The 18,613-nt window shown below is 40.8% G+C and overlaps 1 non-coding gene across 1 annotated transcript; it reads left to right on the top strand.

The window, feature by feature from the left end:
* Positions 1–1,665: 1,665 nt before the first annotated feature.
* Positions 1,666–1,733, top strand: LOC148019963 (small nucleolar RNA SNORD36). The gene has a single exon (XR_015695016.1). It is a non-coding gene; the product is annotated as a small nucleolar RNA SNORD36 (small nucleolar RNA).
* Positions 1,734–18,613: the final 16,880 nt, after the last annotated feature.

Raw genomic sequence — 18,613 nt, 5'->3', positions numbered from 1 at the left:
TTGGTCTTCTACATGAAGCTTTCCACGATGGATTTACCTTTTCCAGAGGATGGCTGGAGTGGGGCTTGGTCTGCTGAGTTGTTGACAGAGGTAGTCAGAATGGTCTTTGAAGATTCTGTCACGCCAGACACCATGTTGATGTCATACATGTATCTCCGAGGAGATTTGTTAATTCCAGATGAGGTAGATATGGCATGGTATGTGGGGGATGTGGTCTTACAGGCTGTTCTATATGTCAATCATTTGGAGTTGCGCATAGTTGATATGTTTCAGAGTTATTCCTCCAAAGTGGCTGATTGTCAGGATAATTCGTGGCATCCCATGATTGATTCGGTGGTCCTAAATCAAAGACAAAACACAGCTCCTACCTTTGTCCAGAGTACTAACCAACTGAGGATGGATCTCTTAACCTATCTTTCAAAACATAATCCATTTGATGCTACCTTCTTTGATGCTTATCATAGACGATCTCTCTTAGGACCTTCTGTTCCTACCCTCCTCTATTACCAACAATTGGCTCACCGCTATGCTATATATTTTTCCCTTTGTCAAACTAATTCCACAGTAATTTTACCACTTCTTTTCCAACCTTCAAATTTCCCTCAAATTCCTATTTTCACTTACTGTTCCTTTATTGAGGATAGGGTATTTTCCCCTTCTCCACCCTGTCCTTCACCCCTCATTAATGTACCTTCCACATTTCCTATTTGTTCCTTAGTGATTCCTTTCAAATTTCTGCCACTCCTTCTTTAACCTTTTCTTCCTTTTATGATTTTTCCTATCCTTCCCTACATCCACTTTCCCTTATTCCATTACCCTCTCCTAGCACTTCCATATCTCAACCACCTCAGTTGGTTAGTGACTGTGACGGTTTTGATAATCAGATTTCCAGAAGAAGGGGATGGAGTTCGGATGATTGCCTTACAGGACCGCAGATTAATTGGCCAGTAATTCCAGGGGAATGGACAGCTTCCAGTCAAGCTTATCAAAACTATGTTCATTTTGCCCAACAATATTCACAGTCTGCAGATCCTTCAGTGAGATTAACTGCTCACTTTGCTTGGTACCTGGCGTATATGCATAGGCACTCTCATACTGATTCAAAGCCTATTCCAAAGCTGTGCATGAATGTCAATGTTAGCATTGATTCCCAACAGTTGGAGATACTGTATTTTCATGCCCTCTGTTTGCCTAGCAGATACTTGGTCCTATTGGAAAGGATGTGTTGTCTCCAATTTTTTCAAAACCCTCCTAAAAACTTTGTAGATGAATCCTTATCTATGGATCGATTCCGACAACATCAATCTTTTAAGAGGGATCATCTTCATTGATACCTTTCCCATGTATACTGAAAGCTTTTAATGCCACACTCTCTTTTTGAGGAAGTCATTCAGATGGTTGTGTTGTGTATTAGTGTTTGTGTTGTGAGTTCCTTTATGTCAAACGAACGTGGTGATTTCCTATTGGATTTTGTGTACGAGCTATGTTTTGGAGATTTGTAGAGATGGGGTCGTGGTTGGAGAGTTGAAGCTGATGCTGATGAAGAAGAAGCAAACTCTTATATCCTTTACAAATTTGTTGTGATTTTTAGTTTGATAAGAGGTGTTAATGTATAAAGAGTTTTCCTTTCTTTGTAATTTTATATCAGAAACAGGTTATAAGTTGGGGTCGTGGTGGATGGATTCTTTTTGAAAAGATATTGAAGATCAAAGTTGAGCTTTTCAATGAACTTGTATTCCCTTTTTCCTGGGTCGCGAGGACGCTTCCTTATTAAGTGTGGGGATATGTTGAGTGTTGAAATGACTTGTTTTTTGGCTGATTTTTGTTGTTTTTGAGAGCTGAATGGTTGATTTTATGGGATGATTGGTTGATTGAGAAGTGGATTGAGAGTGTTTTGGATGATAATGATTGTGTTTTGGAAGATTATGATGTTTGTTGATGGTTCTGTGATGTTCTGATAGGTTCTGATAGGTTCTGAATGGTTCTGTATACCTTCTGTTTTGTTCTGTTTTGGTCTGTTTTGTTCTGATTGTCTTCTGTAAGGAGGGAAGGAGTATTGATTAATGAAGAATGAGATATTGTGAAAGTTTAGTGAATGGTTTGTGAGAGTTTGAAATGGTTTGAGAGTGAGTTATGTGGTTTTGATAACCTTCTGTAACCTTCTGTAGGTCTTCTGTAGAGCTTCTGCTTCTGTTCTATTTCTGTTCTGTTCTGTACTGTAGCTGTTCTGGTACTGTTCTGTAGACTGTTCTGTATGCTTCTGTAAGTGTTCTGTGGAATGTATGTGTGACTTTTGGGAAAGTTTTCTAGCCTTGGAAAGAGGTGAATACAAGTGCAAAAGAGCTGAAAGAAGTGGAAGAAGTAGCTGCCAAAGACTCAAGAGAAGACTAGAGTGAAGTGACAGTAGTGAGCTGTGAAGAGACACTGTAGTGGTTCTGGTGACTCTTCATATCAGACATACCTCTTGGGAGGGGTATCCACGACCTAAGAGTGATTATTGAGAGTAATTTTGAGAGATTGTAGTGAGGATATGATGTATTATTGATAGAGTGAGAGAGAGAGAGAGTCAGAGATAGCCAATTCTACTCAAACAAAGTGATTGTATATGAGAGATTGAGAGAGAAGACTATGAAGATATTGAAGATGAATATTATGTGATGTATTTCCATTCAAAGATGGTGTACTTCTTTGCTTTCTTTGTTCTATTGATGGATTTTGTGAAGATGTTGAAGAATATGGTTGATTCTATTAAAATCCGTGGGAGGTCTACATGATGCTGCATGAAGATTTGTTGTGCCTGGTGTTCTTTTCTTCATTGTGATCACATGAAACATGATAAACAAGCTTGTTGATGTTACAAGATAGATTTTCTTGCAAGAGAATTCCCTTTTCCTTGGTGTTCCTCTCGGGGCTCCACTTTGCTAGCAATAGTTGCATCAGTCTTTATGTCCATGTCCCCCTCAAGAAAATGTATCATTGTCTTTGAGGTAGCAGAAATGTCTTCAAAATCTTCAAATAAATTCATCGATTTCTCTTCAAAACAAGTAAATCCATCCATCCATCCCTGCAAGCGGAATAAACAAGTCTTCCATGTAGTTGAATTGAGCAACAATAGTAATATTACTCTTCATGAGAAGCATCTTCATAAAAGACTTGATTTTGGTCATTCACATGATGGAAATCAGCTTCAAATGAATGAGAATAACCAGCAATGAGTTTATCTTTGTATGTGTCAAAAGACACAAGCAATGGCAGTGAAGTATCAAAAGATACTAGTTTGAAATTTAATATTTGTTGCTTGAGTTTGACTTGATGATCTTCAAAAATTCTTCATAGCTTCCCCTCCTTGCTGATTTGATGGTTGAATACTTGCTGAAAACTTCATATTAGAGTGGCCTTGGCTTGGTTTAAGTGGCAGGAGAGAGAAAATGAAGGAAAAATGCACTTGAAGGTAAGTGGCTATGGATAACCTATCAAAATAGGGACCAGCGATCGACCGGTAAATGAGCTCCCACGAGCTCCACAGGTCGAATCTACTCAAACCCTTTAAGATGGAGGACCCTCACTAATGGGTCTAACTCCCCCTAAGAGGGTTTGTACTCGTTTTCCCGAGTTGAGAGATCTAAGCCTTCAAAGTGGTCATTGTCAAAATTGTACCTAGATTTGGGAAAATGCAAATTTTAGGCATGGTGTGCATCAATCTCCTTGATTCTTGTACCAAGAATTGCACCTTGACCTAAAGAACAACTCTCAAGAAGAAAGCTTGAAGAGATATGGCCTAGTTGATGAGATATGGTTGCTCCAATAGAGGTAGGTAGGTGCTGTCCATAGACACAGTTATGGCAGTGACTCTGAAAAGAGGCAATGCTGAAGCTATAGTTGCCCAATCTCAATGATTGAGGTGCCAAGGAGGAGCTCTGGAAGTAATGGGATTTGAACTCATGTTTTCAGAGTACATTGGGCTAGTGGGATTTAGTGGTGTAATGTTAAGAGGTTGTGCGACGAGAAACACTTCTCCAAAAGGAAGTTCAGAGAGATTTGGCATGTGGAGAGAGATATGAAAGCTTCAAGCTGACAAGGTGCTGCTGGTTATGGTTGCCATGGAAGCTTCATTGAAGGTGGGAATGCAAATGAAGTTGGAGATAGGGTCCAGTACTCAAACTGAGCTGAGCAGAGATGGAAAGGAGTTAAGAGGAGTGAAAGGAGAGTTGGGCCATGCTCAGCTGAGCTCTGATACCATGTTAAAATATACGGGATCTAGAGCATGGCTATGGCGGCTTGTAAGCATAGACTAAACTCATGATGACATTGATTGAAGACTACAACTATTACACAAGTGAATTAGGTTCCAAGATGGAAGCTTGGACTCATAAACACAATCTTGTGTAGGACTGACAAGTACAAGACTCACACTAACTGATAAAGAAAAGCATCATCATGTATTCATTCATCTATCAAAAGTGGTAGTCAAGTACAATGCTTTATAATTGTTGGATGGGTACAGTTTTCCCTTTCTGTGCATATGGGATTCGTGCAGCCTGCATGTCTTCATCCCAAACTGCCTCATACATAGAGGCTACATTAGGTGTGATTGCTAATATCTCAACAAAAATAAACTCAATACGCCTCGCCCTTATCCACCATATATATGAGTCAAGGTAATCTCGACACTACAAGAATAAATGTCACAAGTTGGTAAACTGAAAAGGGTCCCTAAAAAAATAAACAATATAAAAAGAGATTACATTCACCCCATCTATATTGAGTATCTTTGGATCTATTATTATATAGAAATTTGAAATCGCTCTCCATCCATAAGTATGTGCATCACTTTGCAATGTACTTCTTGTTGGAGAAAGCTGTATGGTTTTTCAAGATTAACAAGATCCTCATATGTGGTGTCCAAGAAGAAGGTAGTCACAAGTCTGCCAACACTGCAAATGGAAACTAGTAACTAAAATAGACAATCAAATAAAATAAACAATTAACCAAAAAGAAAGCAACATTCCATTCAATGCATATTTTTACTTGGCCATGGATACCACTTAGAGAGTTCATGAGGATAATTTCTCTAGTGAGTATGTTAATATAGATAAGACTCCAATGTCCTTTGCAAAGAATTTGTAAGTAAGAAATAAATACAACAAAAAAGTATATGTTAACATTTTTGGAAAATTGCACACCTTTCAATGTAAGGGAAAAATGTATGGTAGTTTGTGATGCAATCAAAAGACTTGAAAAACATTGCAATATTTGAACCAAATCTTGAAAACAATTCCATTAATAATAATGGATCAACAACCAATAGAAGAAATACAATAATATTATTTATAATCAACAACACAATCATTCTATATACTAAAAATTTTGAGAATTAAATTACCTCACCTTATGCAACAATAAACTACAGACTCTAATAATTGAATATCATTTTTCACTAGCATGGACTTATCCTCACGAGATATGCTAAGATAGTCCTCTTCCTTAGAAGTGTAAGAAACATTGACAACAAGTTGTCCATATACCTCACCCATCCTCTTATTATTAGTAGAGCCAAAGCAAAGTGTTTTTTCTCTTGCAAACCCTATCCTTGGTTTCTATGACCTCCTCAATCTTTGGCCCTTTATCTTTCCTAAAAATTTTTGGGGGAATGTTAAGGATCTCAATGGATTTTTTATTAAGTAGTAGACAAGGGCCTCAATACCTTATCAAACCTATACTTGATTCTATAGAGCATACTAAAATATTTGTTCATCAAGGTGATCCTATGAGCATGAGTAATAGCGACGTAAGCATCATTCATAAAGTCAATATAACAAAATCTTTAGTTGCCACTTGAAGACAAACAATTGTTGTTGCAAGATGCTATTTCTTTTGAAGGCCAGATTCATACAACACTCTTGATAATCTATCAAAAATATCATTGACAGTTCCAATAAAATTTGTCTTTGAAGTGACATATTGTGTTGATCTCTAGCCCTTCCTTATCTCACTAAAACACTTATGCATATAGTAAAACTTAGACCTTCTTTTTCTCCTTGGCTTGGAAGGATCACTTCCTTGAGTAGAAGGAGGTCTAGCTTAATCGGTTGGCTGGTCAGGTGCTCTAAGGGAGGTTGGAACCTTGGCAATTGGAGGAGAGGACTGTCCAACAATATCATAGGGTTGGTCATTAACCACATGGACATTGCCTTGAGTAGGAGGAGAAGATACAACCTCTACACTTGATTGCTTTGATTGCATGGCAGGAGATTGGGAAAAACCAAGGGTAGGAGGGATCTCAAGAGAAACAATCTTTGGTACCTTTAATGGCCTTGAATATTGTCCATTATCTTTGATCTCTATATACAATTTCCCTATTATTTGCTTTGACCTTGCCATCAATACCCTGAAAATGATAAGAAGAGCAAAACAAAAAATATTTGACTAGGGGCATAGCACTAGACTATGTTACATCATGAGAGCAATAGTTAGAAACCTCCATAGGAAGCCTCTTCATGTTGTTTCATCATGGATGATTGACACATGCCAATATGGTGTGAAAGTAGCTGATCATTTGGGAAGCTGTGTAGGAGGCCTCTTTGTGTTGTTTTGTGGATGATTGATAGGGCATAGGCCAATTCAATGTGAGAGCAATAGCTGGATAGCTTAGTAGGAGACCTCTTCGCACTATTTTATGGATGATTGATAGGGCACATGCCGATATGATGCAAGAGAAACAATTGGGAAAATCCATAGTAGGCATCTTTGTGTCGATTTGTGGATGAGCAATAGGACTTAGGTCAATATGGCACAAGAGGCCAATATGGCATGAGACAAAACTATTGGGAGGCTCTGTAGGAGGTCCATTCTCATTTATTCATGAACGACTCACCATAGGAGGCCTCTTTCAAACCCTTAATTTCTTGGTATCATACAATTTTTGGTGGGACAATGCATTTTGTCAATAATATGATGCAAGGAAGATTAGTGTCTCCCTTAGAGGACTCCTTATCACGCCGTAGCATGCAAGAAGATAACTCGTGGAACAAGAACTAACCCATGGAATTGTTAGATGACTAAAATGAGCCACATAAGCGAGGGACCATCTTATATACATGATGTAGCCTAAAACACATGTTATTCTATCATTAGCTAGAGTTTTCTATGGCTGTCCACATGGCAAGGTGTGCGATGGTGTATAAATACAAGTGGCAAGGCCCTCGTACGCTCTTTTACCAAATCTTGGATCTTAATTGTCCTACTCTTTTACAACTATTTTCGAGTCTTCTTTCTTATTCTTCGTGATTTTTCCTTTATCTTGTTAAGTGAAAGATGATATGAAGTGAGGAGTGCCATTTATCAGGCGCACAAGTTTTTTTTTGCATCATATTGACATTGCACAATACAAAGCAAGGGCGTATTTTTTGTGTGGTCGGGTTGTTCTCTTCACACTGTATCATCACGGATCTTGTGATGTTTGATGCAAAAGATATTCAAGGATCCCTAGATGTGGGCACACTAAAGAGGAAAAGAAGAAGGTTGTCTCAGAGGTCAAGGGGTTTTAGTTTGTGTTGCCTTTTCTCTTGAAATTCCCTCTACTTAGCCAGTATGGGAATGCCTAAGAAATCTCCAAGCAAAGGTAAGTCATTATTGAGGATTCTTAGATTGTCTCAAATCATAGAGGTTTCTCTCTCTTAGAAAGGCTCCTAGACTTTTTTCATTAGAATGGCATGGAGTTTTCTTACTATGCAATTGCAAAGGATATTTTAAACCCTGATTGGGATATTGACCATGTGGTGAATTCTTGCAAAAAGTCTTGTATGGAGGATTTTGATGAGTTTGAAAGTCTAGCATTGCATGTGGTTGAAAAGGATACAAAGAAATATGTTCATACATCTATTGGGACCTTACCTTGAGAGAAGTCACTATTCACAAGGAAGTGTGGAGCTCATTCTCTCAACAAGTTTTATGCAACCATAGATGTGTTTTGTTTTGCTCATTCTAGGTTATGTCAAAAGTAGTTGCATCCATTGTATATACTCTTGTTAAATATCCTATTAAATCTGATGAGCAACAATTGAAGGCAAAAAAATCTTCTAGCTTGTGTCTTTTGGATAAGATGGCAAATGTGAAAGATACAAAGGAATGTTTGGACCCTCAGCAATAAGTATATATTGTTGACAAACTAGATGTCGGCCAATTCAAAGTTGAGACAATTTTTGAAGAAAGCCATGCAAATGTGGATATTTTTTATGACTCCCCTTCTTTCTATATTGTTCCTTCTCTCTTTCAAATTTTCCTATTAAGGACAAGGAATAAAAAATACTATCAAACATCCAAAATCTCTTTAATCTCAGGGAGAATTATTGTTTGGCAATCATTGTAGAGTCTTCTAATGATGTGAATGACATAGTTGATGTCAAAAATGAATCCAATGAAGAGTTACTTAAACTGGACACTGAAATTGCAGATGCCAAGTTTATTGATGCAGAGAATACACTTTCTCTTTGTTTCAACAAGGCAAAGGATGCGTGAGGGTTAGGGACAGTACGTAAGGATTTTCTTTATATGCCATTGATGTGATCTGGAAGGTATGACAGGGGGCCGTGATGAGCGCTAGGAGAAATTGGCTAAAAATCATCGTGTTGCACTGTTGGGTTCGTAGTTGGGACCATTGTGTCCTATTCCAACTCCCAGAGTCAAATAATCAGGAACTGTGAGACCTGGGAGCATTAGACCATCCGACTCCACGAGTCGGACTGCCATCCCAGGTCCGATTGGACCACTCGTCCAGTCGGACACTCTTTGATAGTTGGACCAAGCCCTTTGGTCTGATCAGACCAACCATCCAATCGGATACCCAACCGTCCAATCGGACAACCTTCCCCAACCAAATAATCCATCTAGTCGAACACTCCACTTGTCCACTCGGACATGCACAACAATCGAATCACTTTATAGTTGGTGGACCAACCATTAGACTCAGACCCAACTACCAATCGAACCACTCTTCGAAATCAGACCCAATCTAGTTGGACTGTCCAACTCTGAAAGTTGGACCACCCAAAATTGGACAGTCCGATTCTGGGAATCAGACCAACAAAATAGAATAAGAAAATACAGACCCAGAGACCATATAGAGCCGAAAACACATTATAGATCTATCACTGGACTGAAATCTAGAGTAAGTGGTTCAAAACTTGGCTACAAATGGTCCTTCAAATCATGCATGGTGTTTAGCATAATGGCCCATGGGCCAGGGGGGATTGCCCCCCTAGACCCTCACAAAGGGGGACTTTGCTCCCTCTGCACCTCCCCCAAGTAGAGAAAATGCGTGCCACAGGTCCTCCAAATTAGATCCTAGTAAGGGCTCTGCAGAAGCATAGATTTTCACTTGTAAAACGGCAACCAAAAGCCCATACCCGAACAAATGCAAATAGACACCCTAGAACCTCAATGGGCCAATCTAGTCAACAAGGCCCAAAAGGCCATACCACAAAAACCTGTATAGGTTTTGTACGGATTGCATCTAATCAAAGCAAAATGCAACAGCATCAAGCTACTGTGAGGATGGCCAGACATGACAGCCCTGACGATAGATGCACCTTGAACAACACTACACAGATGACCCAAGATATCTGTAGAGAATCCAAATCTAGCTATTTAGTTGGGGTCTCAAGGGCATGTATTAGAAGGCTTGAATCTATAAGCCAAGACCCGAAAGATGAAGACATAGTACCACTTGCTTATCTTAGGGTCAAACTCACTGCAAAGAGAGAGTATAGTGTCGATGCTCTCATCAATGAAGGAGCTGATTTTAATATCTTGACCTATGAAGCATGGATCCTATTAGGCCAACCAGAGCTCACACTGACTAATGCAACTCTTAATCCTTACGGGGGACACCCATAAGCACTTATAGGAAAGTGCAAAATCCTTGTAACTATTGAAACTGAAGCTTGCCTATCCTATTCCATGTTCCTCCAAATATTGCCAATTATGGAAGGGAAACCCTCTTAGGATGACCCTTCAAAAGGGCAACAAAGTGTGAGGTTGATTATGTAGCATAGAGGATACACTTGACACTACCGGGTGTACGGATAATCACAGACTTTAGCAAGGGTGACCCCATCAAACCTTAAGGGAAAGACAAGGAACATTCTGACATACAAGGCAAGCCTAGTAACGAGAGCAAGGACTTGTTGAAAGAGTTGATACAAGTGCATATTGAACAGAAGAACCGGTGAGTGAGGTCATGCTTGAAACAAGAAGGTCAAGAGACAATGCCAAGGACAGGCTTTGGACTTTCAAATATCGTAGAAGACCACAAAAGAAGCCCGAGCCTTATGGACAAAGGTATCGATGGAGAGCTAGCACAACGCCGCGATGGATATCCAAAGCGTTGCTATGTGCTCAAGGATATTACGTAGGTAACCAATGGATTTGGGTGCCAAAACCCCCTGCTAAACCACCTCTGTCAGCTGAAGGCCAGATCATATCAAAAGCAAAGAAGCGCAGGAGGAAATCTAAACAAAAATCCATGCCTTCACTCAACAAGGTTGGAGTGACTGAGCCCCTCACGATGGAAAGCAAGAAACCAAACATGACAGTTCAAAAGGTAGATCCTCAACCTAGCATGCTTAACAAGTGGATATCGGATGTAACCGTCAAGTGTGCACAAAGACCACTAGTGCCCAAGGAGCCTTTGACTTCCCAAGAGGATAATGAGTACCACATGCGCAACGTTGCTCATGATAAGGCTGATTGCTCAACAAAGCAAATGGCGGAATTGTCAAACAACAATGAGCAAATTTTCCAACCAGTGCCAAGTCCACCTAGGAGTCCCAAATCTCCTACACTCTCTTTCCCTAAATAGACATAGGAGGCACAACAATAGTTGTCAAGAGCATCTGCCTAATCCCAATCTTTATCTCCATCTGAGCTTCCAAATGTCCAAAGTGTGGGACATGACAGCACCCCTAATTCTCAACCTAGGGACATGCCTATGCAATCCATCGTGGCTAGCTCAATCTGCACAAGTGAATGCTCAAAAGGCAACAAAAGACACGACCACTTCCGATTTGCCTAAGGACTTGACATCACAGTCTACCAGCAATAGCTAGTCCATTAAACTAGCCGCTACTACTTCCAATCAGGAATCACAGCAGTCACAGCCTTTGGCCGTGACGATGCCCCTTGCGGAACGTGTTCTTAGCAATTCATATGCAGAAGAGATGTCACAACCAACATCCTTGACACCTCCAGCACTTCCAAAACACCTAAAGCCTAGGCTTGAGGAGAAATCTCTCGAAGATTTGGCCAAGGAGATGGCACACTTGACCAATAAAACAAAGATGAAGTGCATGACGAAGCTTGATCACAAGTTGACAGCCACATCACACATGTGTACGTCCATGTGGATATCAGAAGGCCAACACCAGAGCACACAAAGCTCATAGCCGAACCCCTAACTTGGGATGAGCAACAACATGTTTATTCCTGCTATATAGTTGTCATTGAAGAAGTCATAAAGGACATCCCAAAAGCCACAGCTAGAGAATTGTGCTTGATACCCTCACTCTATACTGCTCAATGTGTGACAAACAAGGAAAAACTCGAAGCAATCAAACAAAAAGAGAAAGGACAAGGTGACTTTGTGCAAAAGTGGTACTCCAATCAAAGTTTGGCAGCCAAAATTGGCCACCGACTAATGACACGCGCTAAGCAAAGGAAATCCCTTTGGACATCAATACATGATCCCACGTACATTGCCCCAACCTCATTACGAGTGTTGGCAGTGGTCCATGAGGTCTAGCTTTCTGCCACTGTCCAAAAACATCCCTTGTATAAAAAATTACTTCTAGAAGAAGATCTACACATGGCTAACAAGCTAGGAATAGGGAGCATGGTTCTTGATGTTAGTGCATATGTCTTTTGTCTCACTCAAGACCTTGCAATCCTAGATCTCTATGCTTCCCATCAATACAAACCTGACTTCTTCAGCTGGTGCCGTCCAAGCCTACATGACAAGAACCCTAAACCATCTCTTGGTTCTACACTAGAGTCACCCAAACCTCCAGGGTAAGAGAAAAAATCTAAATACAAAACCCACTCTAATAAGAAACAATGGAGGCATGTTCCAATGGGTAAGGACAAGAGTCTAGAGCAAATGCCGACCAAGAGCAACTGCCAATGCAATCGGATGAGGAGCTAAACGGAGGGGAATCAACTAAAGAGCTAGACTCTCCATGGGATTTGATGGGCTGAGTCACCCTATCCCGTGGTTGCCAATGAGAGTTGGATTTTAGGAGCTGATTTGGACTTATTCTTAAAGCATTTGAGGCCGTTTTGGAGCAGAAAAGTGCCCAAGAAGTGCCAAAGACCAATTTTTTATGAAAAATCCAATGATGGTGGATATCCAAGCTAGAGTTTCCCTAGATGCATTTCGATGTCAGGAATCCAATGCAAGTCACAATTTGTTGATTGGAGGTCGTTGACCCCCCATTTAATCCCTGCAAGGTTTGGCCGCAACTATGTCCCATAAGGACACACTAGAGAAAGAGAATGCTGAGGCCCAACCAAACACATCAATGATTGACCTAGTTCAGGGTCTCGATTCTTCAAAGGATACACCTCCATTGCCCAAGAAAAAGAGGATAAAACAATGAAAACAACGGCAATTACCAGTGGTTGTAGATGCCAAGAAGATTGAGACCAAGAGTGCTGAAGAGCTAAGGAATAAAGCATCGAGCTCACTAACGAATGAACCCATTGCCATCTCTCCTAACAGCTGTGAAACTTCAGACACATCCATGTGTTCTGATAAGTCAAAGCAACCATTACCATCAATGGTTGCTTGCAACAATCAATCCACCAACAATAGAACTTACATTAACCAATCAAGAGTGGATGCAACACTGCCACCACAGGTTGAGAAAACTATACCATTCACATTTGAGGAGAACCATGACACAATAATAGCAAAGCCTTAGGAGAAACATGAAAACCACGAGGACATAAGAAACCCTAGCACTAACCAGTCTTGCTCATTTAGGCCTGAGCCCCCAGCTATGCTAAAACCTAGGGAAACTCCTAGAACCTTACATGAGATAGCAACCGAGCAAGCCTTCATAGAACATATAAGTGTCACAGAGTGCTTGACTGAGTTGGATGCTAAACTCAAATTATTCGCACATGTCTACGTCCTTGCAAACATGGCCACATTCCCTAGGGAGAAGCTTGAGGAATACTTGCCATATCCGCTATCCTGGGAAGAGCAAGAATATCTTAATGAGCACTATGACAAGCTCCTACATGAATGCATGCAACTCATCTCTGATGAGGAGGCCGACAAACTACGCTTAACTATGACATTCAATGATGTGTTATGCCAACCAAATCTCTTAGAGATAGAGCAACTAAAGCGACAATTAGAGAGTCGAAGTTGATTTGAAAAATGTTGGTTTGAAAACCATGCTACAATGACTGAACTTGGAGCCCAGATTGTCTCAAAGGAGCGACTGGGTTGGGTCTCAAAGAGACCCAACCTATGTGGCACCAGCTTCCTTTCGAGTACTAGTTGCTGTTCGGGGTATGGACTTAGCCGAAACTAGCTAAGAAAACTCCTTGATTGATAAAATTCTCACTAAGGAGGAGCTACATGTTGCAAGTAGACTCATACAAGGTACCATGCTACTCGATGTTACCAAATATTTGTTGTTATTGAGTAGGCTGCCACGAGTACTAGATGCGTGTGCTATACACTAGTACAAACTTGAGTTCTACAATTGGTTTTTATCCTCAGGAACTGACATGGATTCATAAATGTGTACATAAATAAACAATGAGCTTTTGTGACTGTGTATAGATAATACCAAAAAAGTCAGCACACACACAAGCAATGATAATCAAGCGATGGAAGAAAATTTTGGGCTTGACAGGTTGAGCTCCTCAGGTCCTCCTCTTGTCAAGATTGTGGGAGAGAAGGAAGGAGTCTCACTTGTAGCTTTCTTGCTTGCACAATGGGGGAATACACACAAGGGTGGAGGCTGAAAACAGTTTTCCTCTTCTTAGTTGTGTAAGCCAAAAAGAACTCTAGTACAAAGAAATAGAAGAACCCTATATATGGGTCTCAAACCAAACTCAACTAACAAAGGTGGCATACTAACTGAGCCACAAACTAGAGTAGATAAGGATAGCTATCATGTAGCTATTATTCATGGGCGGTGTACCAACCACATCTACAACTGACAAGTCGGTGACATAAATGCACAACGGTCACCCTGGCATATCACGAGTGGAGCTCGATATCTCAACACTCCCCCTCGAGCTCAATCCCAATTCCTGCACACCAAGCAGGTCTCTGAACTTGCGCAGCTTCTCTGCCCCCAATGCCTTCGTGAATATGTCAGCTACCTGATCCTCTGTGCTGACATAAACTAGATCAATAAGACCTAGTAAAACCCTCTCCCTCACATAGTGATAATGCACCTCAATGTGCTTTGTTCTAGCATGATAGACTGGGTTATTTGCCAAGTGTATACTACTCATGTTGTCACAATAAATGACAATTGGCCCATCTGTAGACTGATGCATATCATAAAGTAGCTTATGCAACCAAGCTACCTCACATCTAGCCATTGCTGCACCCCTGTACTCGGCCTCTGTGCTCGACAAGGCAACTGTAGGTTGTTTCTTGCTGCTCCAAGTGACTGCAGCACTCCCAAAAGAGAACACATATCCACTAGTAGATCGTCTATCAGAAATACTACCAGCCCAATCAGCATCAGTGTATCCATGTAACTGTATCTGAACCCCAGTCTCATAAAATAGTCCATACTGCAATGTGGACTTCACATACCTGAGTATGCGTCTAGCCGCATCCAAATGCGGTTTCCTTGGAGCCTGCATAAACTGACTTACCAATCCAACAGCATAGCTCAAATCTGGCCTGGTAATAGTCATATAAATCAAACTTCCTACTATGTGTCTGTACATAGTAGGGTCTTCCAGAAGCTCACCTGCATCTGTGCTCAACTTCACATTCTGCTCCAAAGGAACTGAAATAGGCTTACAGCCTGTCATCCCATATTTGGACAGCATGTCCAATCCATACTGTCTCTGCAAGAGCTGTATCCCACTTGGTGATCTAATCACCTCAATGCCCAAGAAATAACGCAGCTCTCCCAAATCCTTCATCTCAAACTTCTGCTTCAATAGCATTTTCACATGAAGGATATCTTCATCACTGTCACCTGTCATAATCAAATCATCAACATAAATGACAAGTAGCATAATACCTTTCTCTGTTTTTCTCACATAAAGTGAGAAATCTGCCTTGGAAATCTGAAAGCCAATAGTGACAAGATACTGTCCTATCTTGTCAGACCATGCTCTAGGTGCTTGCTTCAAGCCATACAATGCTTTCTTCAACTTGCAAACAAACTCAGGATGAACAGCATACACATAGCCTAGTGGCTGCTCCATATAGACCTCTTCTTGCAAATCACCATGCAAGAAGGCATTCTTTACATCCATCTGATGTAAAGACCATCCCTTTGATGCAGCCATAGCAATGACTGCTCTTACGGTTGCCATCCTTACAACCGCACTGAATGTTTCTTCATAGTCAATGCCATATGTTTGTGCATACCCCTTGACTACTAATCTTGCCTTGTATCTGTTCACAGAACCATCTGCATTGTGCTTCACCTTATAAACCCACTTACAGCCAATTGCATTCTTACCTTTAGGCAAAGGTACCAATTCCCATGTAGCATTTGCTTCCAAGGCATCCATTTCTTCATCCATGGCTTTCCCATTTTTCTTTTCCCATGGCTTGCTCAAAAGAAGTGGGTTCTGGTTCCTGTATCACTTTGACCATATATGCATAGTGAATGGCTGTAAATCCATCATATTTCAGCCTATCCACAGGATACCTAACTCTGGTTGACCTGCGCAAAGTAGGCTCACTCCCAGGTGCTCTCAAAACATCCCTGGTCTTCCTTACTCCAGGTGTAACAATAGAAGGAATACCCAACTCATCATCAATGCTCTGTTCTGAGCCACTGGATTCACCATCCACATAAGAGTGACCTGCATTCACATCAAACATGGGCTGATCTACCTTCTCTTTTCCTTTTCGTGATACCTGCATACCACTATTTGCACTGCCTTCAGAAGATTCTCCTGATCTCAATCTGCCTGTCCATGGCGAAGAATGTGAACCACTGCTAGAGGACGCTCCAAGTCCACTAATATCTTGTGACTGCTATTGAGAATTATGTGCAACATTACCATTTTGTGCATCTACATTATCAATCACATTTACTGGTTTATACCAGCTACTCATCTCATCAAAAACAACATCTCTGCTCACTGTAAACTTACGAGTAGAAGGGTTATAGCATCTATACCCTTTTTGCTGCAGAGAATAACCAATAAAGATGCACTTCTCAGCTTTTGGATCCAACTTGGATCTCAACTCATCTGGCACATGAACATAGGCAATGCAGCCAAAAATCTTCAAATGAGAAATATCTGGTTTCCTACTAGTATACCTCTCCTCTGGAGTCATTCCATGTATTGCTGCAGTGGGAGTCCTGTTCATTATGTAGACTGCTGTAGCAACTGCTTCAGCCCAATAAGAATCTGGCAGGTCTTTTTCATTGAGCATGGCACGAGATACCTCTCCAATATGCCTGTTTTTTCTTTCTGCAATTCCATTTTGCTGTGGGGTATGACTGCATGAATATTGCTGCTTTATGCCATGCTCCTGCAAGAACCTTGCAAACTCATTTGAGAGGTACTCTCCCCCTCCATCTGACCTTAGGCATTTTATTTGCAGGCCTGTTTCTTTTTCAACCACAGCTTTAAGAGTTTTGAAATGCCCAAAAACTTCACTTTTCTTTTTCATAAAATACACCCAAACTTTTCTGCTATAGTCATCAATAAAAGTAACAAAATAATGACAGCCTCCAAGAGATGCAGCTTTAGTAGTCCACACATCAGAGTGGATTAATTCCAATGGCTTCTCACTCTCTTGAACATGTCTAGGAAATGGTTTCCTTGCCTGTTTTCCAAACTGACAGGCTTCACATACCTTATGCATTTCTGCAACCTTGAATCTAGGCAATCCTGCAACAATATTTTGGGCCTGCATTGATTTAAGTCGCTCTACATTAACATGACCAATGCGTTTATGCCAGATATCAATATCTGCAACTACACCGGTCCCATGTGCAAACATTGCTGCACTCAATTCAGACATGTCTCCATCCAACGTAAACATTCTGCCCTTCTTCTTTCCTTTTGCTATCAAGCGACCTTTATTTTTCATATCCTCAACAAAGCATCCATGAGGATTAAATCTGACCTGCAAGCCCTGTTCAACCATTTGACCAACAGAAACCAGATTCTTGGTGATATTCGGGACATGAAATACATCGGACAGGTATTTCTTTTTCCCATCCTGCATAGACAAAGGAATTTTTCCAATCTGCACAATCGGATGTGCAGTATCATCACCAATCTCCACAAATCCTGGTTTTTCCATTTTCCTTGCATCCTCCATCCATTCTGCATGACCTGTCATGTGGTTTGATGCACCTGAGTCAACATACCACACATCGTTGCTTTCTTCTGCACTTGTCACAGAATTGTTCATGTGCTGCACCATAAACAAATGCTCATTTCTGTCATCACCATGTCTACTAGAAGATGCATAATTTCCTTGTTGCAGTTTTCCATTCATGATGTCATTCTGCTTTTTATAGCAGTCTTTAGCCATATGACCCATTTTACCACAATAGTAGCATTCAACATTACTGTTTGCATTTTGGCCTCTTTGCCATCCACCACGACCTCTTTGGCTCCCCCTGCCTCTAGAGTTACCACGTCCTCCTCCATAGGACTGGTTTTCTTGAGTTTGCTGCATATTCTGATTTCTGCCACGGCCTCCAAATCGGCCTCCTCTACCTCTGCCTCTACCTCTTCCAGCATTTGAGTAGAAGACAATTTCTTTTGAAGTTCCTCCTGAAGAAGATGCACCACCATTTCTTTGCTCCTCAGAAATTAGAAGAGCAATCAACTCCTCAAAATCAGGAAATCTTTCACGAACTGAAATGGATGTCCGAAACTGTGCATAATCCTTTCCTAGACCATTCAAGGTCACAGAAACTAAATCATCATCTTCCACTGGCGACCCAATGGAAGCAAGTGCATCTGCAATCTTCTTCACCTTCATGTGGTAGTCATTGATGCTCATATTTTCTCTTTGCACATTATGCAACTCTTGCTTGAGCTGCATTTTCCTGGCTTGAGTATTTGTGCTATACATTTTTGACAAAGTATCCCATGCCTCCTTTGGCGTACTTGCATCCTGAATATGCACAATCATAGAGTCTGAAATACTGATAGACAGCCAATACATAACTTTCCTGGCTCTCTCATGCCATGCTTTAAATGCCTGCATTTACTGTTGATTGGGAACATCAGGAAGAACTGGTTCTTCTTCATTTCCTGCAACAAATTCCCAATATCCTTTTCCCATAAGGAAATTCGTCGTTCTAAACTTCCATGCCTGGAAGTTGTTCTTGTCAAGCTTTTCAGTTACAATCTGTGAAAGAGAATC

The sequence above is a fragment of the Lygodium microphyllum genome, chromosome 19, assembly GCF_053477565.2.
Source record: "Lygodium microphyllum isolate KBCC chromosome 19, Lygodium_microphyllum_v1.1.10, whole genome shotgun sequence".
NCBI classification, from domain to species: domain Eukaryota; kingdom Viridiplantae; phylum Streptophyta; class Polypodiopsida; order Schizaeales; family Lygodiaceae; genus Lygodium; species Lygodium microphyllum.
This window is presented reverse-complemented; position numbering and strand designations above follow the sequence as displayed.